Raw genomic sequence first — 15,935 nt, forward strand, 5'->3', positions numbered from 1 at the left:
TATGTGAGGTAAGCACTTTACCTCTGAGCTCCAGCTCCAACATGTGTTATTTATTTATCATTTTAGTAGATGGGCACAATATATAACTAGAAAATATTTTTTAGTTATACATGGATGCAGTATCTTTATTTTTTAATTTTATGTGGTGCTGAGGATCGAACCCAGTTCCTCACACTTGGGAGGCAAGTGCTCTACCGCTGAGCCACACCCCAGCTGCCAATACCTTTGTTTTATTTATTTTTATGTGGTGCTGAGGATCAAACCCAGTGCCTCACATGGGCTGGGCGAGAACTGTGCCACTGAGTTATACCCCAGCCCCCACAGTATGTTCTTGAGTTTTAACAAACATACATATTTATGTAATGACCACTGCAATTACCCTTCTCCTTTGTTTGTTTCCTCAATGAGTCTCCTTTCCTCAACCCTGGCATTTATTGATTTATTTCCCATTTCTTATACTGTAGTTTTGTCTTTTCTGGAATGTCATGGAATCCTACAGCTTACAGCCTTTTATGCTTGACTTCTCTTACAAGGCATACTGCTCATAGATTCATTTGTGTTATTGCATGTAACAGTAGTTTCTCCGCCCCCCCCCGCCCTTTTTTTTAACTCACAGCCACATCCCCAGCCCTATTTTGTATTTATTTAGAAATGGGGTTTCACTGAGTTGCTTGGCACCTCCCCATTGCTTTGAACTTGCAGATCTCCTGTCTCAGCCTCCCAATCCGCCAGGATTACAGGCATGTGCCACTGTGCCCGCCCGACCTCTCCTTTTTTGAGTAGTATTTCATTATAGGTATGTACCAGTTTGTTCATTAAGTGACAGACACTTGAGTTGTGAGGAGTTTTGCATTATTAGCAGGTTTTGGCTCTTTTATAAATAAAGCTGCTGTGAATGTTTATGTACAGGTTTTGTGAGCTGTTTTATTTATTTTGACTAAATATGTAGAAATGGGAATGCTAGGGTGTGTGGCAAGTGTTTAATTTTTGTTTTTTAAGTGTTTAATTTTAATTAAAGAAATTTCAGGGGGGGCTGGGGTTGTTGCTCAGTGGTTGAGCCCTTGCCTCCCGTGCATGAGGCACTGGGTTTGATCATCAGCATCACATAAAAAAATAAATAAAGATTAAAAAAAAAAAAAGGAATGCTGGAATATTGCTCAGTAGTAGAGTGGTTGCTTAGCATGCAGAGGTCCTAGGTTTGATCCCCAGTATTGCCAAGAAAAAAATAGAGTGTACTATATTTGTATTCTCTTTAGCAGTATATGAGATTCTGTTTGTTCCAATTTCCTTGTCAGCAATTTGTATGTTAGTCTTTAATTTTATTTATTTAAAAAAAATATTTATTATTTAGTAATCAGCGGGTATAGCATCTTTGTTTGTATGTGGTGCTGAGGATTGAACCCGGGCCGCACGCATGCCAGGCGAGCGCGCCACCACTTGAGCCACATCCCCAGCCCCAGTCTTTAATTTTAGACATGCTAGTGGGAATGTAGTGGTATTGTGGTTTAATGTGCATTATCCTGATGTCTAATATGGATCAATCTTTTTGTGTGCTTATTTGCCGTTAAGGTCATAATTGAAATTGAAGGAAACATGGAGTTGACTCCTTTATGAATTCATGCTTCTAGGGCATATATATATACATAATAAATGTGATTATTACACAACTCTTGGATAATCTACCCAAAGAGGTTAAATGATCTGTTAAAATTCACACAGCTAGAAAGTGGTAGAGATGGAATGACATACTATTATTGTATTACGATGTCTAGAAAAGTATATGTGAGAAGAAAACAGGTGATGGAATTAAGGAATGTTAGGATTATTCCCCCACCTTCCATCCTATTGAGGATTGAACCTAGGGCCTAGTGGCACGTGTTAGGCATATACTTTACCACTGAACTACATTCCCAGTGACCCCCTTCCTTTTATGAGGCAGAGTCTTGCTAAATTGCCCAGGCTGATCTCCAGCTTGGGATCCTCCTGCCTCATCCTCCCTAGTAGCTAGGATTACAGGTTTGGGTGACCATGTCCAGCAGGATCTGTTTCTTTAATTGAACAGAAACTTGAGGCATTAGATTCATTGGGTGAAAGAATGTACAAATCAGAGTGATGGAGATACTTACCGTTTTTTATTTTTATGTGGTGCTGAGGCTCGAATCCAGTGCCTTGCTTGCCCGTGCTAGGTGAGCGCTCTACTGCTGAGCCACAACCCCAGCCCCCAAATCAGACTCTTAAGGATAAAAAGTGGAGAAAAAAATAGGGAATGTGTATTTGTGACATGTAGTGAATTTGAAGTCTGAAATGCTATAGGAAGTCTGCATCTGCATGTTTGTTTTTTTGGGAGTAGGGATTGAACTCAGGGATACTTTACCTCCGAGCCACATACTCAGCCCTTTTTATTTTTTATTTTATTTATTTAATTTTTAATTTTTTGGGTACCAGGGATTGAACTCGGGAGCACTTAGCCACTGAGCCACATACCCAGCCCTATTTTGTATTAGAGACAGGGTTTCACTGAGTTGCTTAGCACCTTGCTTTTGCTGAGGCTGGCTTTTAACTTGGCGATCCTCCTGTCTCAGCCTTCAGCCTCCTCAGCTGCTGGGATTACAGGAGTGAGCCACCATATCTGGCTCATCTGCATGTTTTTCAAACTCAGTTTTAATGGTCCAGTTCTTGAGGATTGAACCCAGGGCTTCACACACATACTGCTATGCAAGTGTTCTACCACCCAGCTCTTTTTTTTTTTTAATGTATTATTTTTGAGTCGGGGTCTCTTAAGTTACCCATATTGGTTTCAAACTTGGTGATGCTCTAGCCTTAGCCTTCCAAGTAGCTGGAATTATAGGCATCCATAACAGTGACTGGCATATACAGCTTTATTTTCCTATACAAAACATGCATACATAGTATTTCTGAGCCACGTGATATTTGTAGCATTTTTCTAGAGAGAAAGTTTAAATATCTTGTATGAAAACAGTCTATGGAGAACTTTCTATTTAGGTGATGATTGTTACCATTTATTGTGTGTCTGTTAGGTTTCAGGAACTGTGCCAGGTAAATTAATTATATGCATATCTTTTAATCCTTAGAATAGCTCAGCTTGTCAGGTTGGTCATGTCATATTCATTTTACAGATGAGGAAGTGGTGGTTCAGAGAAATTAAGGAACCTGCCCCTAAGGTCAAAGAGCTAGGAATAATGGAGCTGAGATTCAAAGCCTTTATTTTTTATTTGTAATAACTACTCCATGGCCTGTAATACAGGTCTGTGCAAAACGAAGTCAATATAAATCTCTGAAGAAAACAAGTCAGTTGTTAAGTATAAAATGGCTTCATCGGCCTGGGGTTGTAGCTCAGTGATAGAGCGCTTGCCTATGAGCCACTAGGTTCCACTAGTTCGATCCTCAGCACCACATAAAAGTAAATGAAGCAAAGGTATTGTGTCCATCTACAACAAAACAAAACAAAAAGCCTCATGACCCATGCCTGCCTTAGCCCTGGCAGTTTTTTTTTGTTTGTTTGTTTGGTTTTTTGGTGGTGCTGGGGATTGAACCCAGGGCCTTGTGCATGCAAGGCAAGCACTCTATCAACTGAGCTATGTCCCCAGCCTGGCAGATCTTATTGAGTTTGGATCAAAAGTTCTTTTATAATTCTTATTTTTTATTTTAAAAATTGGAAACTTAGGGCTAGGGCTATAGCTCTGTGATAGAGCACTTGCCTCACATGTATAAGGCACTGGGTTCAATCCTCAGCATCACATAAAAAATAAAGAAATTGTGTATTCATCTATAACTGAAAATGTATTTTTAAAAAATTGGGGGGCTGGGGCTTAGCAGTAGAACACTTGCCTGGCATGTGTGAGGCACTGGGTTCGATTCCCAGCACCACATATAAATAAATAAAGGTCTATCAACAATTAAATTTTTTTTTTTTTTAAAAGAGAGGGGGAGAGAGAGAGAGAATTTTATTATTTATTTTTTAGTTATCGGCGGACACAACATCTTTGTTTTTTGTATGTGGTGCTGAGGATCGAACCCGGGCCACACGCATGCCAGGTGAGCGCGCTACCACTTGAGCCACATCCCCAGCCCCAATTAAAAATTTTTTTAAAAATTGGAAACTTAGGGCTGGGGCTATAGCTCAGTGTAGAGTGCTTGCCTTACAGCTGTGAGGCCCTGGGTTTGATCCTCAGCACCGCATAAAAATAAACAAAGATATTATGTTCATCTACAACTAAAAAATAATTTAAAATAATTTGGAAACTTATAAAATGATTATTTTTTTCTGCACCTGTCTATTCAGCAGGTCGACCATTGTAACTCTAAGAACCTAAACACTACTTGGAATGTTTCTATAGGAAAATTAGAGTTTAAAACTCACTGCAGGGCTGGGACCATTGCTTAATTGATAGATTGCTTGCTTAGGATATGTGAGGCACAGGGTTTGATCCTCAGCACCACATAAAAATAAAATAAGGTATTGTGTCCATCTTCTACAAAAAATATTAAACGAAACAAAAAAAAAACACTTCCCCACTCTTTGTCTGTCTTAGTTGCTTAGAGGCTGTACAACCTCGCTGGGAGGACATATTGAACAAGACTTTAGCAGCACGTCCAGGCTCTCCAGAAGTAGGGGGTAGAATAATTGTGGGAGTAATTCAGGGAAGTTCCTGGTTTTGCTGAAGTTTTTGCTTTGGCCATACAATGTCAGAGGATCATACATTTTGTTGTTAATTACTACAGTACATTAATTTTGCCCACCAGCTTAGTCATCCCTATCTTTTTTTTTTTTTTTTGCTTTGTGATGTTGGGGTTAGAACTCGGGGCCTTCACATGTTAGGTGAGTGCTCTACTGCCAAGCTACATCCCTAACCTTAGGCTTTTTGCTATTAGACTTAAGCTCTCCATTTTTTGGCTCACCCCTATCCTAAAAATCACCTTGTTTGGGTAATGGTTATGGCTCAGTGACAGAGTGCTTGCCTTGCACATGTGAGGCACTGGGTTCGATCCTTAGCACCATATAAAAATAAGTAAATAAAATAAAGATACTGTGTCCATGTATAATTAAAAAAATTTTTTTTTAAATCATCTTGTTCTCAAGCCTGAGCGTCTCTTAACCTTCAACACTTCTATTATCTAAACCAGGGTTGCCAACTTTTTCTGTAAATATTTTAGGTTTTGCAGGTTCCATGCAGACTTTTTTTCCCTCCCCATATTCTTATTTGTATTAAAACATCCCTTTTAAATAAGTGTTTTTTTTTTTAAAAAAAAACTGGTTTGGTGGCACATACCTGTAATCCCAGCTACTCAGGACTGAGGCAGGAGGATTCCAAGTTAGAGGCCAGCTTGGTTAATTTTGCTACACCCTATCTCAAAAAAGGGATGGAGATGAAGCACATTTGTAGAGTACTTGCCTATTATGGGAGCCATTGTGTTGAGTCCCCAGTATGACCAAAAAACCCCCAAACAAAACAAACATTTTGAACTCTGGACCACACAGGCTCATTGACATTTGCTGGCCCCTGAGAAAACCTCATTTTACCATTCTGGTCATGTTTCCTATTTATTTATTTTTGATGTTGAGAGCTTCCTATGGAGAAATTCAAAGAAAGGAATGATGCTATACATTATTGTGGCTGCTGTTCACATATGGCTATTCAAATTTAAAATCAAGTCCATTGAAAGGTAACAATTTCAATTCCTCACTTCAATCATATTCAAGTGTTTACTGCCTTTTGTGCCTAGAGGCTATCATATTGGGTAGTGCAATATAGGATATATATCATTTTAGAAAGTTCTTGTATCCTTGGTTGGAACCTTAAGATCCCTTTTTACATGAGTTATGCAGTTTTTGGTATAATAGTTACATATAATTGTGCACAGCTTCATGACCAAGCCCCTTATCCTTTGCTTTGAGGAAAACTTCACATAGTTTTTTCCCCCTGTACTAGTATGTGCAAGGATTTGATGAAAATGATAATATTAGATGACAATAGTTAAGGACTTAATAATGTGCCACATATTATAGAATATCATTTATGAGAAGATTCAGTTTTATTTTTTTAGTGTTTGATGGACCTTTATTTTACTCATTTAGTTATATGTGGTACTGAGAATCAAACCCAGTGCCTTACACATGCTAGGCAAGTGCTCTACCACTGAGCTACAGACCCAGACCTAGAAGGTACTCTTTCTATCCTCATTTTGTAAATGTTAAAGTTGAGAAAGAGCTGAAGTCATGGGGTTAAAGTCACAGAGCTTTGAAGTGATAGGACCAGAATTTAAAACCAATGGCTTTGTGGATGATAGATTTTTTGTTTGTTTTGTTTTTGTTTTATTTTGAAGCCATTTTATTTTCTAAATTGTGAGTACTGCTTAGAAAAAATAAGTTAAACATAAAAATATATTTAACTTTTTACATAAATAAATGCCCAATCTTTGTCCTAAAAACAAGAAACTAGAAATTTTTCATGCAGAATAGAAGCTGCCATTAGATACTGTACAAAGATAAGAAATATTGCTTGTGAATTAGAAATTTTTTTAAAAAGAGAGAGTGTGAGAGAGAATTTTTTAATATTTATTTTTTAGTTTTCGGCGGACACAACGTCTTTGTTTGTATGTGGTGCTGAGGATCGAACTCGGGCCGCACACATGCCAGGCAAGCGCACTACTGCTTGAGCCACATCCCCAGCCCGAATTAGAAATTCTTAATGAACTTTAGGCTCACCAATAAAGACTAGGTTGCTACAGAGCTCTAACATCATATCTCCATATAAAGTCTGCTGAGAAAGAAGCATTCAGGCATTTCCATTCTTCAGAGAAACCAATGGCCACATCCCTTAATGTCAATGGTTCCTGTGATTCTGTAGTCTTCTGAGCTTGTAGGTATAAGATCACTTGTTCAAAGCCAGTCATCCTCAGAAACTTAGTGAGGCCTCTAAGAAACTCAGCAAAATCCTTTTTCTATATAAAATATGTGATAAAGGGCACAGGATGTGTCAACCCAGATTGAATCCTGGGTTCAATCATTTTCTGGCTCTTAGTATGCTTAGTATTCCTTCTATAGTTTTTTTTCAGCTTCTGTGTAGTACAGGAACCTGGGGCTCCAGATCTATGACAGGAAACATAGAAATGAATTCAAAAAATGGCAGGCTCCAGGAAAAAAAAAAATAGATGTTTTGAAACAGTGATTCTATATGATTATATGACTGTATTAATCTGACAGTTGTTTTTATGAATTTAGAGTTGCCAGCCCACCTCATTTTGCTAAAAAAATAAATTATAGCTTTACTATATTTGGATTGTCATGGCCTACTCCCCAGTGCCACCCCTCTTGACTCATCAGTGAGGAAATATTCAGTAAGTATTAGTTACAGAATTTTCCTTTCTAATACTACTAATAGTAATAATAATATAATAATAATTCTTCCTGAAATGGGAAGAGCAATGTCACTCACCTAAGTGATTAAATGTAAGAGCTGGGATTCAATTTGTTCTTTTTTTTTTTTTTCTTAAGGCATTTTATTTTTTATATTTGTAGTTAATGGACCTTTACTTTTTATTCTTGTGTGGTGCTGAGGGTTGAATCCAGTGCCTCACACATGCTAGGCCAGCACTCTGCCACTGAGCCACAACCCCAGCCCCTCAATTTGTTCTTAGCTTATTTTTCTTTTCTTCCCTTTTCTCTTTTTCCCTCTCTTCTTTCTCCTTTTCCCCTCACAGCCACCTTCTTGAATTGAACCCAGTTTGAATTCAATACCACTGAGCTATATCCCCAGCCCTTTTTATTTTTAGAAATATTTTTCCTTTAAAATTTTTTTTTCTTTGTTGTTGATAGATCTTTATTTTATTTATTTATACTCGATGCTGAGAATTGAACCCAGTGCCTCACACATGCCAGACAAGTACGCTACCAATCAGCCTCAGCCCATCCCCAGCCCTTTTTAATTTTTCATTTTAAGACAGGATCCAGATAAGTTGTATTATCATGCTTTTCTGGATGGCTGTAGTTTTTCTTTAATATACAGAGAAATTGAATTAGCCAATACTTGTCATGATTCATATAAATTATAGAATAATTTAGAACTTAATTGTTCAGTAATTTAGAGTATAGGACATATTCAGTAAATATTATAGAATTTCCCTTTTTTATAATAATAATCCCTAAAATGGGAAGAAAAATAAACATGACTCATCTAAGTAATTAGATATAACATGGCCAGCTCTATGTATCTGCAGGTTTTGTATCCTCATATTTAACTGTCTGTAGATCAAAAATATTTGAAGCAGAATATGGTAGGTGTTGTATACTTGTGGTCCCAGCTGTTTGGAAAGTTGAGGCAGGAGTATCATTTGAGACCAGGAGCTTAAGACCAGCCTGGGCAACTACAACAGCAACAACAACAAAATTATTATTTTTTAAGTTGTATTGCTGGGCGGGCAGGATGGCGCATACCTGTAGTTCCAGCAGCGGCTTGGGAGGCTGAGGCAGGAGAATTGTGAGTTCAAAGCCAGCCTCAGCAATTTAGTGAGACCCTGTCTCTAAATAAGATATTTTAAAAAGGCTGGATATGTGGCTCGATAGTTAAGTGACCCTGGGTTCAATTCCCGGTTCCCCCCCTCCCAAAAAAATGCATCTGTATTGAACATTTACAAAGTTTCTTTTTTTTTTTATTGTTTTTCTTTCATTATTTCCTAAAAAATACAGTGTACAACTAGGTACATAGCATTTACATTGTCTTCATTATTAAGTCCTGCACATAGGTGATGATTAAAATAGACTGGAGTGTCTGCCCTATGGAGTTTATATTCTGGAGGTGGATGGTGTTGGTGATAGGCAGGGTGAGGAAAAAGGTGAGCATATAACAACATAATTTCAGATAATAAGTACTATGTTTTACTGAATATTAGTTCCTTAAGTATTAAAATGGCAATAAAATAGTTGTTAGGAAGCTATTTTATTTTATGTGGTGCTGAGGATCGAACCCAGCGCCCTGTACACGTCAGGCGAGCGCGTTACTGCTTGAGCCACATCCCCAGCCTAGGAAGCTATTTTAAATGGGTTGTCAGGGAAGGCATCTGTGAGCAGATAACTTTTTTTTTTTTTAAATATTTTTTTACTTGTTGATGTACCTTTATTTTTTATTTATTTATATGTGGTGCTGAGGATTGAATCTAGTGCCTCATACACGCTAGGCAAGCACTCTTGCCACTGAGCCTTAACTCCAGCCCCTAGCAGGTAACTTTTAAGTTGAAACCTTAGTAACATGAAAATCAAGCCATGACTATCTGGAAGGAAGAGCATTTTAACATCTTTCATGGAAAGAAGTTAATGGTTTATAGTTCACTACTATGCCAAAGATAATTAGTTACATCTATACAGCTGGTCTGGTTTTACAACTCTGGATCAATAAAGTATTTTGATTGCATAAATGTATTATCAGGCTTGTTGAAGTAGTACTAGAAACTATTGAAAGACATGTAGATGTACAATGTTAAAAATGGTGATGAATGAGCAGAAAGGTGAAAAAAAAAATTCTGTAATTATATTGTACTTTGTAATTACATTGGCAGTACCAGTAGAAAATTGTATGTCCTCCCAACCTGGCAAGTAAGTACTGGGGATTGAACCCACAGGGCTTTGTGCATGTTAAACAAGAGCTCTACCACTGAGCTGAATCCGCAGTCCTCCCCTTCTCTCTTTATTTTGAGACAGTCTCCAATTGCTAAAGTTGCCTTGAACTTGCTATCCTCTTGCTACAGTGTCCTGAGTAGCTAGGATTACTGGCATGCACTATCATGTCTGTCTCATTCTTAGAATATTGAAACAGAAATGGAAGGAGATTTTATTTTTAGATTATTCAACATATTTCAGTTGTCAGGATGCTGCTGGAGTGCTTGCATATACTTATTAGTTAGGCAGCAGTAGTGAACAAGACAGACAAAATATTCATATGGAAATACTTTCCCTATCTCAACTTCTGAAGTCTAAGCTGTTTGAGGACAAAGCTGTTTTCATCTTGCTTGTTCAGTAAATATTTGTTAAATGTAAAGTTTAAAGAAGCTACATTTTTTGAGCGCTTCTGTGTGCCCATCTCTTTACATTTTACATAAAGTATAATTGATGAATAGTAATCTCCACATTTTAAAGTGTACAGTTTCATAAGTTTTGACCAAATGATTATATATACATATATTCATATCTCTTATTTTTTTGTTCTTATTAGATTCTCACAAAAGTGCTGACATTTTCTCCTCTTTCTGTTTAACAGATGAGCATACTGGAGATCAATGTAGTTAAGTAATCATTTTGAGTACACAGTGAGTCAGAATTTGAAGCAGAGTTGTGAAGTGGTAGAGTAGTTGTTTGTGTTTAGTAAGTTTAGTTTTGTTTTTAAGCATTGCACTCTGGAGAACTATTATATCCTGTGGGTTTTCTATGTTAGGGAAAATCTGAAATCTCATCTATAATTTATCCACAGGACCCTCATATTTATTTATTCTGCTATTGTAATTGATATTATTCTTAGCAAAAAAATTAATTTTGATCAAACCCCAAATATCCATTTTTCTTTTGTTTTGATTTGTTATCCATACATAAGAATCCATTGCTAAATCCAAGGTCTTGAAGTTTTACCTGTTACTTTTTTTAAGTTTTGTAGTTTTAGCTGTTACATTTAAATGATTAATGCATTTTGAGTTAATTTTCTATATATATGACATGAGGTTGGGATTCACCTTCATTCCTTTGCATGCAGTGATCCAGTTGTCCCAGCATTGTTAAGACTTTTCTTTCCCCATTGAGTTTTTCTGCCACTGTTGTCAATCATTTGGTAGCAAATGAAAGAGTATTTTTGGAATTAATAAATTCGATAAAATCAGTTCTATTTTATTGAACTATATACTCTATTCTAGTATCACACAGTTTTGATTACCTCCCCAGATTTTTTTTAAACATTCTGACATCAGGTCATTATTATTGTTTTTTAAAATCTTTTCTGTTTGGGAGCTGGGGGTGGGAACCTAGGGCTTCCCACATGCAATGCAAGCTCTTTACCATTGAGCTATATCCCAGCCCATATCATGTCATTTTTTAAGTAAATATTTCAATGTATCTCTAAAAGAATGAAAGCTAAGAAAAAATAACATTGATACATGTAAAAATAATTAACATTAATTAATTGAACACCTAGTCAGTTCAAATTTTCTTAATTATTTCTTAACTTTCCCCAACCCCCAAATAGAGTCTTGAACCCAGGAGCACTCTACCACTGAACTACATCTCCAGTCCTTTGTACTATTTGAGCTAGGTTATGCCTAGTTGTTGAGGCTGGCCTTGAACTTGTGATCCTTCCGCCTTAGCATCCTGAATCACTAGGATTACAGGTGTGTCCCAATTGCATCCAACTTCTTTTTTCTTTCTTTTTTTGTGTGTGTTTTGGGGGTTGGTAATGAGGATTGAATCCCCAGGGCCTTGTGAATGCTAGGCAAGTCCTCTATCACTAGGCTACATCTGTAGCCCAAATGCTCATTTTATTTATACACACACACACACACACACACACACACACACACACACACACATAATAGTTGTATATGAACTCAATGCCTTTATTTGTTTTTATGTGGTGCTAGGATTGAACCCAGTGCCTCACACTCACAAGGCAAGTGCTATACCATTGAGCCATCATATTTTTTTATTTAACATTTTTAATCATTTAAGACTTTTTACATTTAGATCATTGGTCCATTTTTGAGTTAGTTTTTGAATAGGATGTGAGGTAATAGTTTAGTTTCATTTATTTGCCATTAGCTGTATTTAATACATTCAGATATTGCACAACCATCACCGCTATCTAGTTTTAGAACGTTTTTTTTATCAACTTTAAAGTTAGCATTTTAAAAATGCTATTATAAATGGTGTTGTCTTATAGTTCTAATTTTTAGTTGCTTGTTGTTCTGACATAGATATAGAAACCTTTTCCTCATTTAACAGGGTCTAACTGTGTTGCCCAGGCTGGCCTTGAACTTGTCATCTTCCTCTCTCATTCTCCTGAGTACTTGGAATTAAAGGTGATTGCCACCATGCCTGGCTTAGTTATAGGATTTTTGTATTATATCTAGGACCTTATATATCCTGGTCTTAAAGTTCCATTATCATTTCTAGTAGCTTTTTTTCACTTAGAATTTTCTGCATAATTGATCATCATATCTTTAAAAAAAAACCTTTATTTCTTTTACTTGTATACCTTTGTTTTTACTTATTTACTTTTATGTGGTCCTGAGGATCGAACCCAGGGCCTCGGAGGCACTAGGTGAGCCCTCTATCACTCAGCCACAAGCCTAGCCCATCATCTTTTTTTAAAAATTTTTTTCTTGGGGGCTGGGGATGTGGCTCAAGTGGTAGTGTGCTCGCCTGGCATGCAGCCTGGGTTCGATCCTCAGCACCACATACAAACAAAGAAGTTATGTCTGAAAACTAAAAAATAAATATTAAAAAAATGTTTTTCTTATACTTGGACACAATACCTTTGTTTAATTAATTAATTAATTTATTTTTATGTGGTGCTGAGGATCTACCTAGCACCTTGCACATGCTAGGCGAGTGCTCCATCCATCACTGTGCCACAACCCCACATAATATATTTTTTAAAAGTGGGCTGGGGATGTGGCTCAATCGGTAGCGCGCTCACCTGGCATGCGTGCGGCCCAGGTTCGATCCTCAGCACCACATACCAACAAAGATGTTGTGTCCGCCGAGAACCAAAAAATAAATATTAAAAAAAATTCTGTCTCTCTGTCTCTCTCTGTCTCTGTCTGTCTGTCTCTTTCTCTCTCTCTCTCTCTCTCTCTCTCTCTCCTCTCTCACTCTCTCTTTAAAAAAAAAATAAATAAATAATTGTTTTTCTTCTTCCTGTCCAATCATTTTACCTTTTTATTTTTCTCAGCCTATTTGCAGTTTTTATTGTTTATTGTAAATGGGATTCAAATGAGGTTTACAAGTTGATATGTCTCTTTTTTCCCATTTTCATTTATTTGCTAGGTACTTTTTTTCCCTTTTTTTTTTTTTTTTGGTTGATGAACCTTTATTTCTATGTGGTGCTAAGAATTGAACCCAGTGTCTCACACATTCTAGGCAGGTTTTCTACCACTGAGCCACAACCCCAGTCCTGCTAGGTACACTTTTTTTTTTTTTTTTTAAAAGAGAGAGTGTGTGAGAGAGAGAGAGAGAATTTTTTTAATATTTATTTTTTAGTTTTCGGCGGACACAACATCTTTGTATGTGGTGCTGAGGATCGAACCCCGGGCTGTAGGCATGCCAGGCAAGCTCGCTACCGCTTGAGCCACATCCCCAACCCCGCTGCTAGGTACATTTTGATTCATTGATCAGTGTAGAGTTTTACCCTTGTGGAGCTTGCTCATAGTATTTTTCATCAAATTTACATTAGTGAAATACCTTGTTTTTTTTTTTTTTTTCTCCAATATGTGGGTCAACCTCAAATTCCAATATAAAAGGTTGGTGGAGTTACTTTTCAATCACAATTTTTAAAATTTGTTCTTTTTAGTTATACATGGTGTTAGAATGTATTTTGACATTATACATACATGGAGTTTAAATTTCCATTCTTGTGACTGTACATGATATGGAGTTTCTGGTTGTGTGTTCATGTACAAACACAGGAAAGTTATGTCTGATTCATTCTCCTGTCTTTCCTATTCCCATTCCCCTTCAGTCCCCTTTGTCCAATCCAGTGAACTTGTATTCTTCCCTCCCCTCTTATTGTGTGTTAGCATGTTGCATATATTTTAAACAACCCTTTAATAATTTATCAATCCTCTGTACCATGAATAAACAAACATATAATTAAATAAATAAAAATAGAAAATAACCATTCTTAGTCCAGATGTAAGAACAAAACAAGTTATAAGCTATAGTTAACTGACTCTTAAATTAAGAGCTTAATGACTGACTACTTTGAAAGGATTCTCTTCCAGTTTTTCTTTCCTGATACTTGACTGGACTCATTAACACGTTAAGTATTTTATTGTCAGTATGAGGCATGGATTCTGTGCTATTAGAAAGATAGATAAAATACTGCATGCCCAGCTTACTGGTTTAGATTTTAATTTGTCTCAGAGCTCCTGGTCAGGGGTGTGAATAAATGTAAGAATTTGAAGTTTTTGTTTTTCCTGTGGTACTGGGGATTAAACCCAGTGCCGTGTACCTGCTAGGCAAGTACTTTATTACTGAGCTACACCCCAGTCAGGACTGTATTTCTTTAGTCCTACAATGTGCCTTTAGATGTGGCTACCTCTACTTGTGGTACTGATCAAAATTTTCACAAAGGTACTGCCTGATGTCCACATAGTTTTCTCAAATGTGTGACTATGATTTCTTGGAGGATGAATACACTTTAGCGCCCAGCTAAAGTATATTTGAATTTCTTAATATCAAGGACATTCTCTTTCAAGACCAGAATATAGTTGTCAAAATAAAGTAATTAGCCCTGTGCATAACTACTGTCATATTTCAGACTTTTTTCAAAAATTTTTTGGTGCAAAAAAACCCATATACATTGAATTATAATTTTCTTTGAAGTTGTAGTTGGACACAATACCTTTGTTTTATTTTAATGTCATGCTGAGGATTGAACCAAGGGCCTCGAGTAGATGAGTGCTCTACCGCTCAGCCCCAGCCCCTACTTATAGTTCTTAGTATAGCAAAATGTAAATGAAAATTGAAACATTGCTTATTATACATACAGTAGCTTTAAAATTATTTAATATGAAATATGAAGTGGAGTTTCTCCATGTGCTAAGAGTTTTTAAAAAATCAGTAACCAGGCTTTTATGTTTATTTTGAAAGGAATATGTAAGTATAAATGAATAACTTTCTCTTATGTAGTAGCAAAAAAGAGTCAATAATCCTTTCAAACAAAAGACTATTTTATTTCCTCCTAACTTGGATACATCATAAACATAATCCACAAATGATATTGGAACAGGTAATGGGCACATGGGATTCATCATTCATTTCAAAGTGTGGTAGCTGCTGGCTCACCAGCAGTAATTCAGCTGTCTTGCCTGAACAATTATCTCCATCTGGAAGACATACCCTTTAGAAACATATTTTCTGTTAATTTCTGTAAGACTTCCTTTTGGTATAATATGAAAGTTCCTGTTAAGAGATGTTCCTGGTCTCAGCAAAACCTGAGTTATAAAATTGGCCCCAATGCTGAGTAATTTTCTTTTCAAAACCCAGCCATATATACCACCATTTCCTTTGTAGTGAGTTCCAGAGATAATATCAAAATTGCCTTTTTGCTTCATGGTGTGAGAAAGCAGTATCCATATTAATTCTGTAGTGTATAATATGTAGTTCTGTAGTTTTCTGGGGCATGTTCTGTCTATGGATATATGCAGGTTCTATACCAGTTCTTTTCCTCTTTTGATCTTAGAAGAATTTGTTTGCACTGAAGATCTTTTTCAACTGTTTAGCAACATACTTTTTTTCTAGTCCAGGAACCAGTCCAAGAGTGGTATAATGCATCTTCAGTTACATTTCTCTCTTGGTTCTATTTAATCTGAAATGATTCCTTAAGGTTTGTGTTTTATGGGTTTGTTTTTTAGACGATCCCCCAGGGTTTGTCTGCAGTTTTCTCTTAATCAGTTTCAGGTGTGCATTTTTGGCAGGAATAACAGAAGTGATTGGTATGTTTTTTCTCATTATATCAGGAGGTACATGACGTATATTTATCTTTTTTTTTTCTTTTAAAGAGAGAGTGAGAGAGGAGAGAGAGAATTTTTAATATTTATTTTTTAGTTCTTGGCGGACACAACATCGTTGTTTGTATGTGGTGCTGAGGATGGAACCCGGGCTGCACGCATGCCAGGCGAGCGTGCTACCGCTTGAGCCACATCCCCAGCCCCGTATA

General features: G+C 36.7%; 1 protein-coding gene across 15 annotated transcripts in view; it reads left to right on the forward strand.

Moving 5' to 3' along the window:
- Nucleotides 1-15,935, forward strand: part of Atxn2 (ataxin 2) — a 131,495-nt gene that overhangs the window by 14,539 nt on the left and 101,021 nt on the right. The window lies entirely within an intron of this gene.

This window comes from Ictidomys tridecemlineatus, chromosome 2, assembly GCF_052094955.1.
Source record: "Ictidomys tridecemlineatus isolate mIctTri1 chromosome 2, mIctTri1.hap1, whole genome shotgun sequence".
Lineage (NCBI taxonomy): Eukaryota > Metazoa > Chordata > Mammalia > Rodentia > Sciuridae > Ictidomys > Ictidomys tridecemlineatus.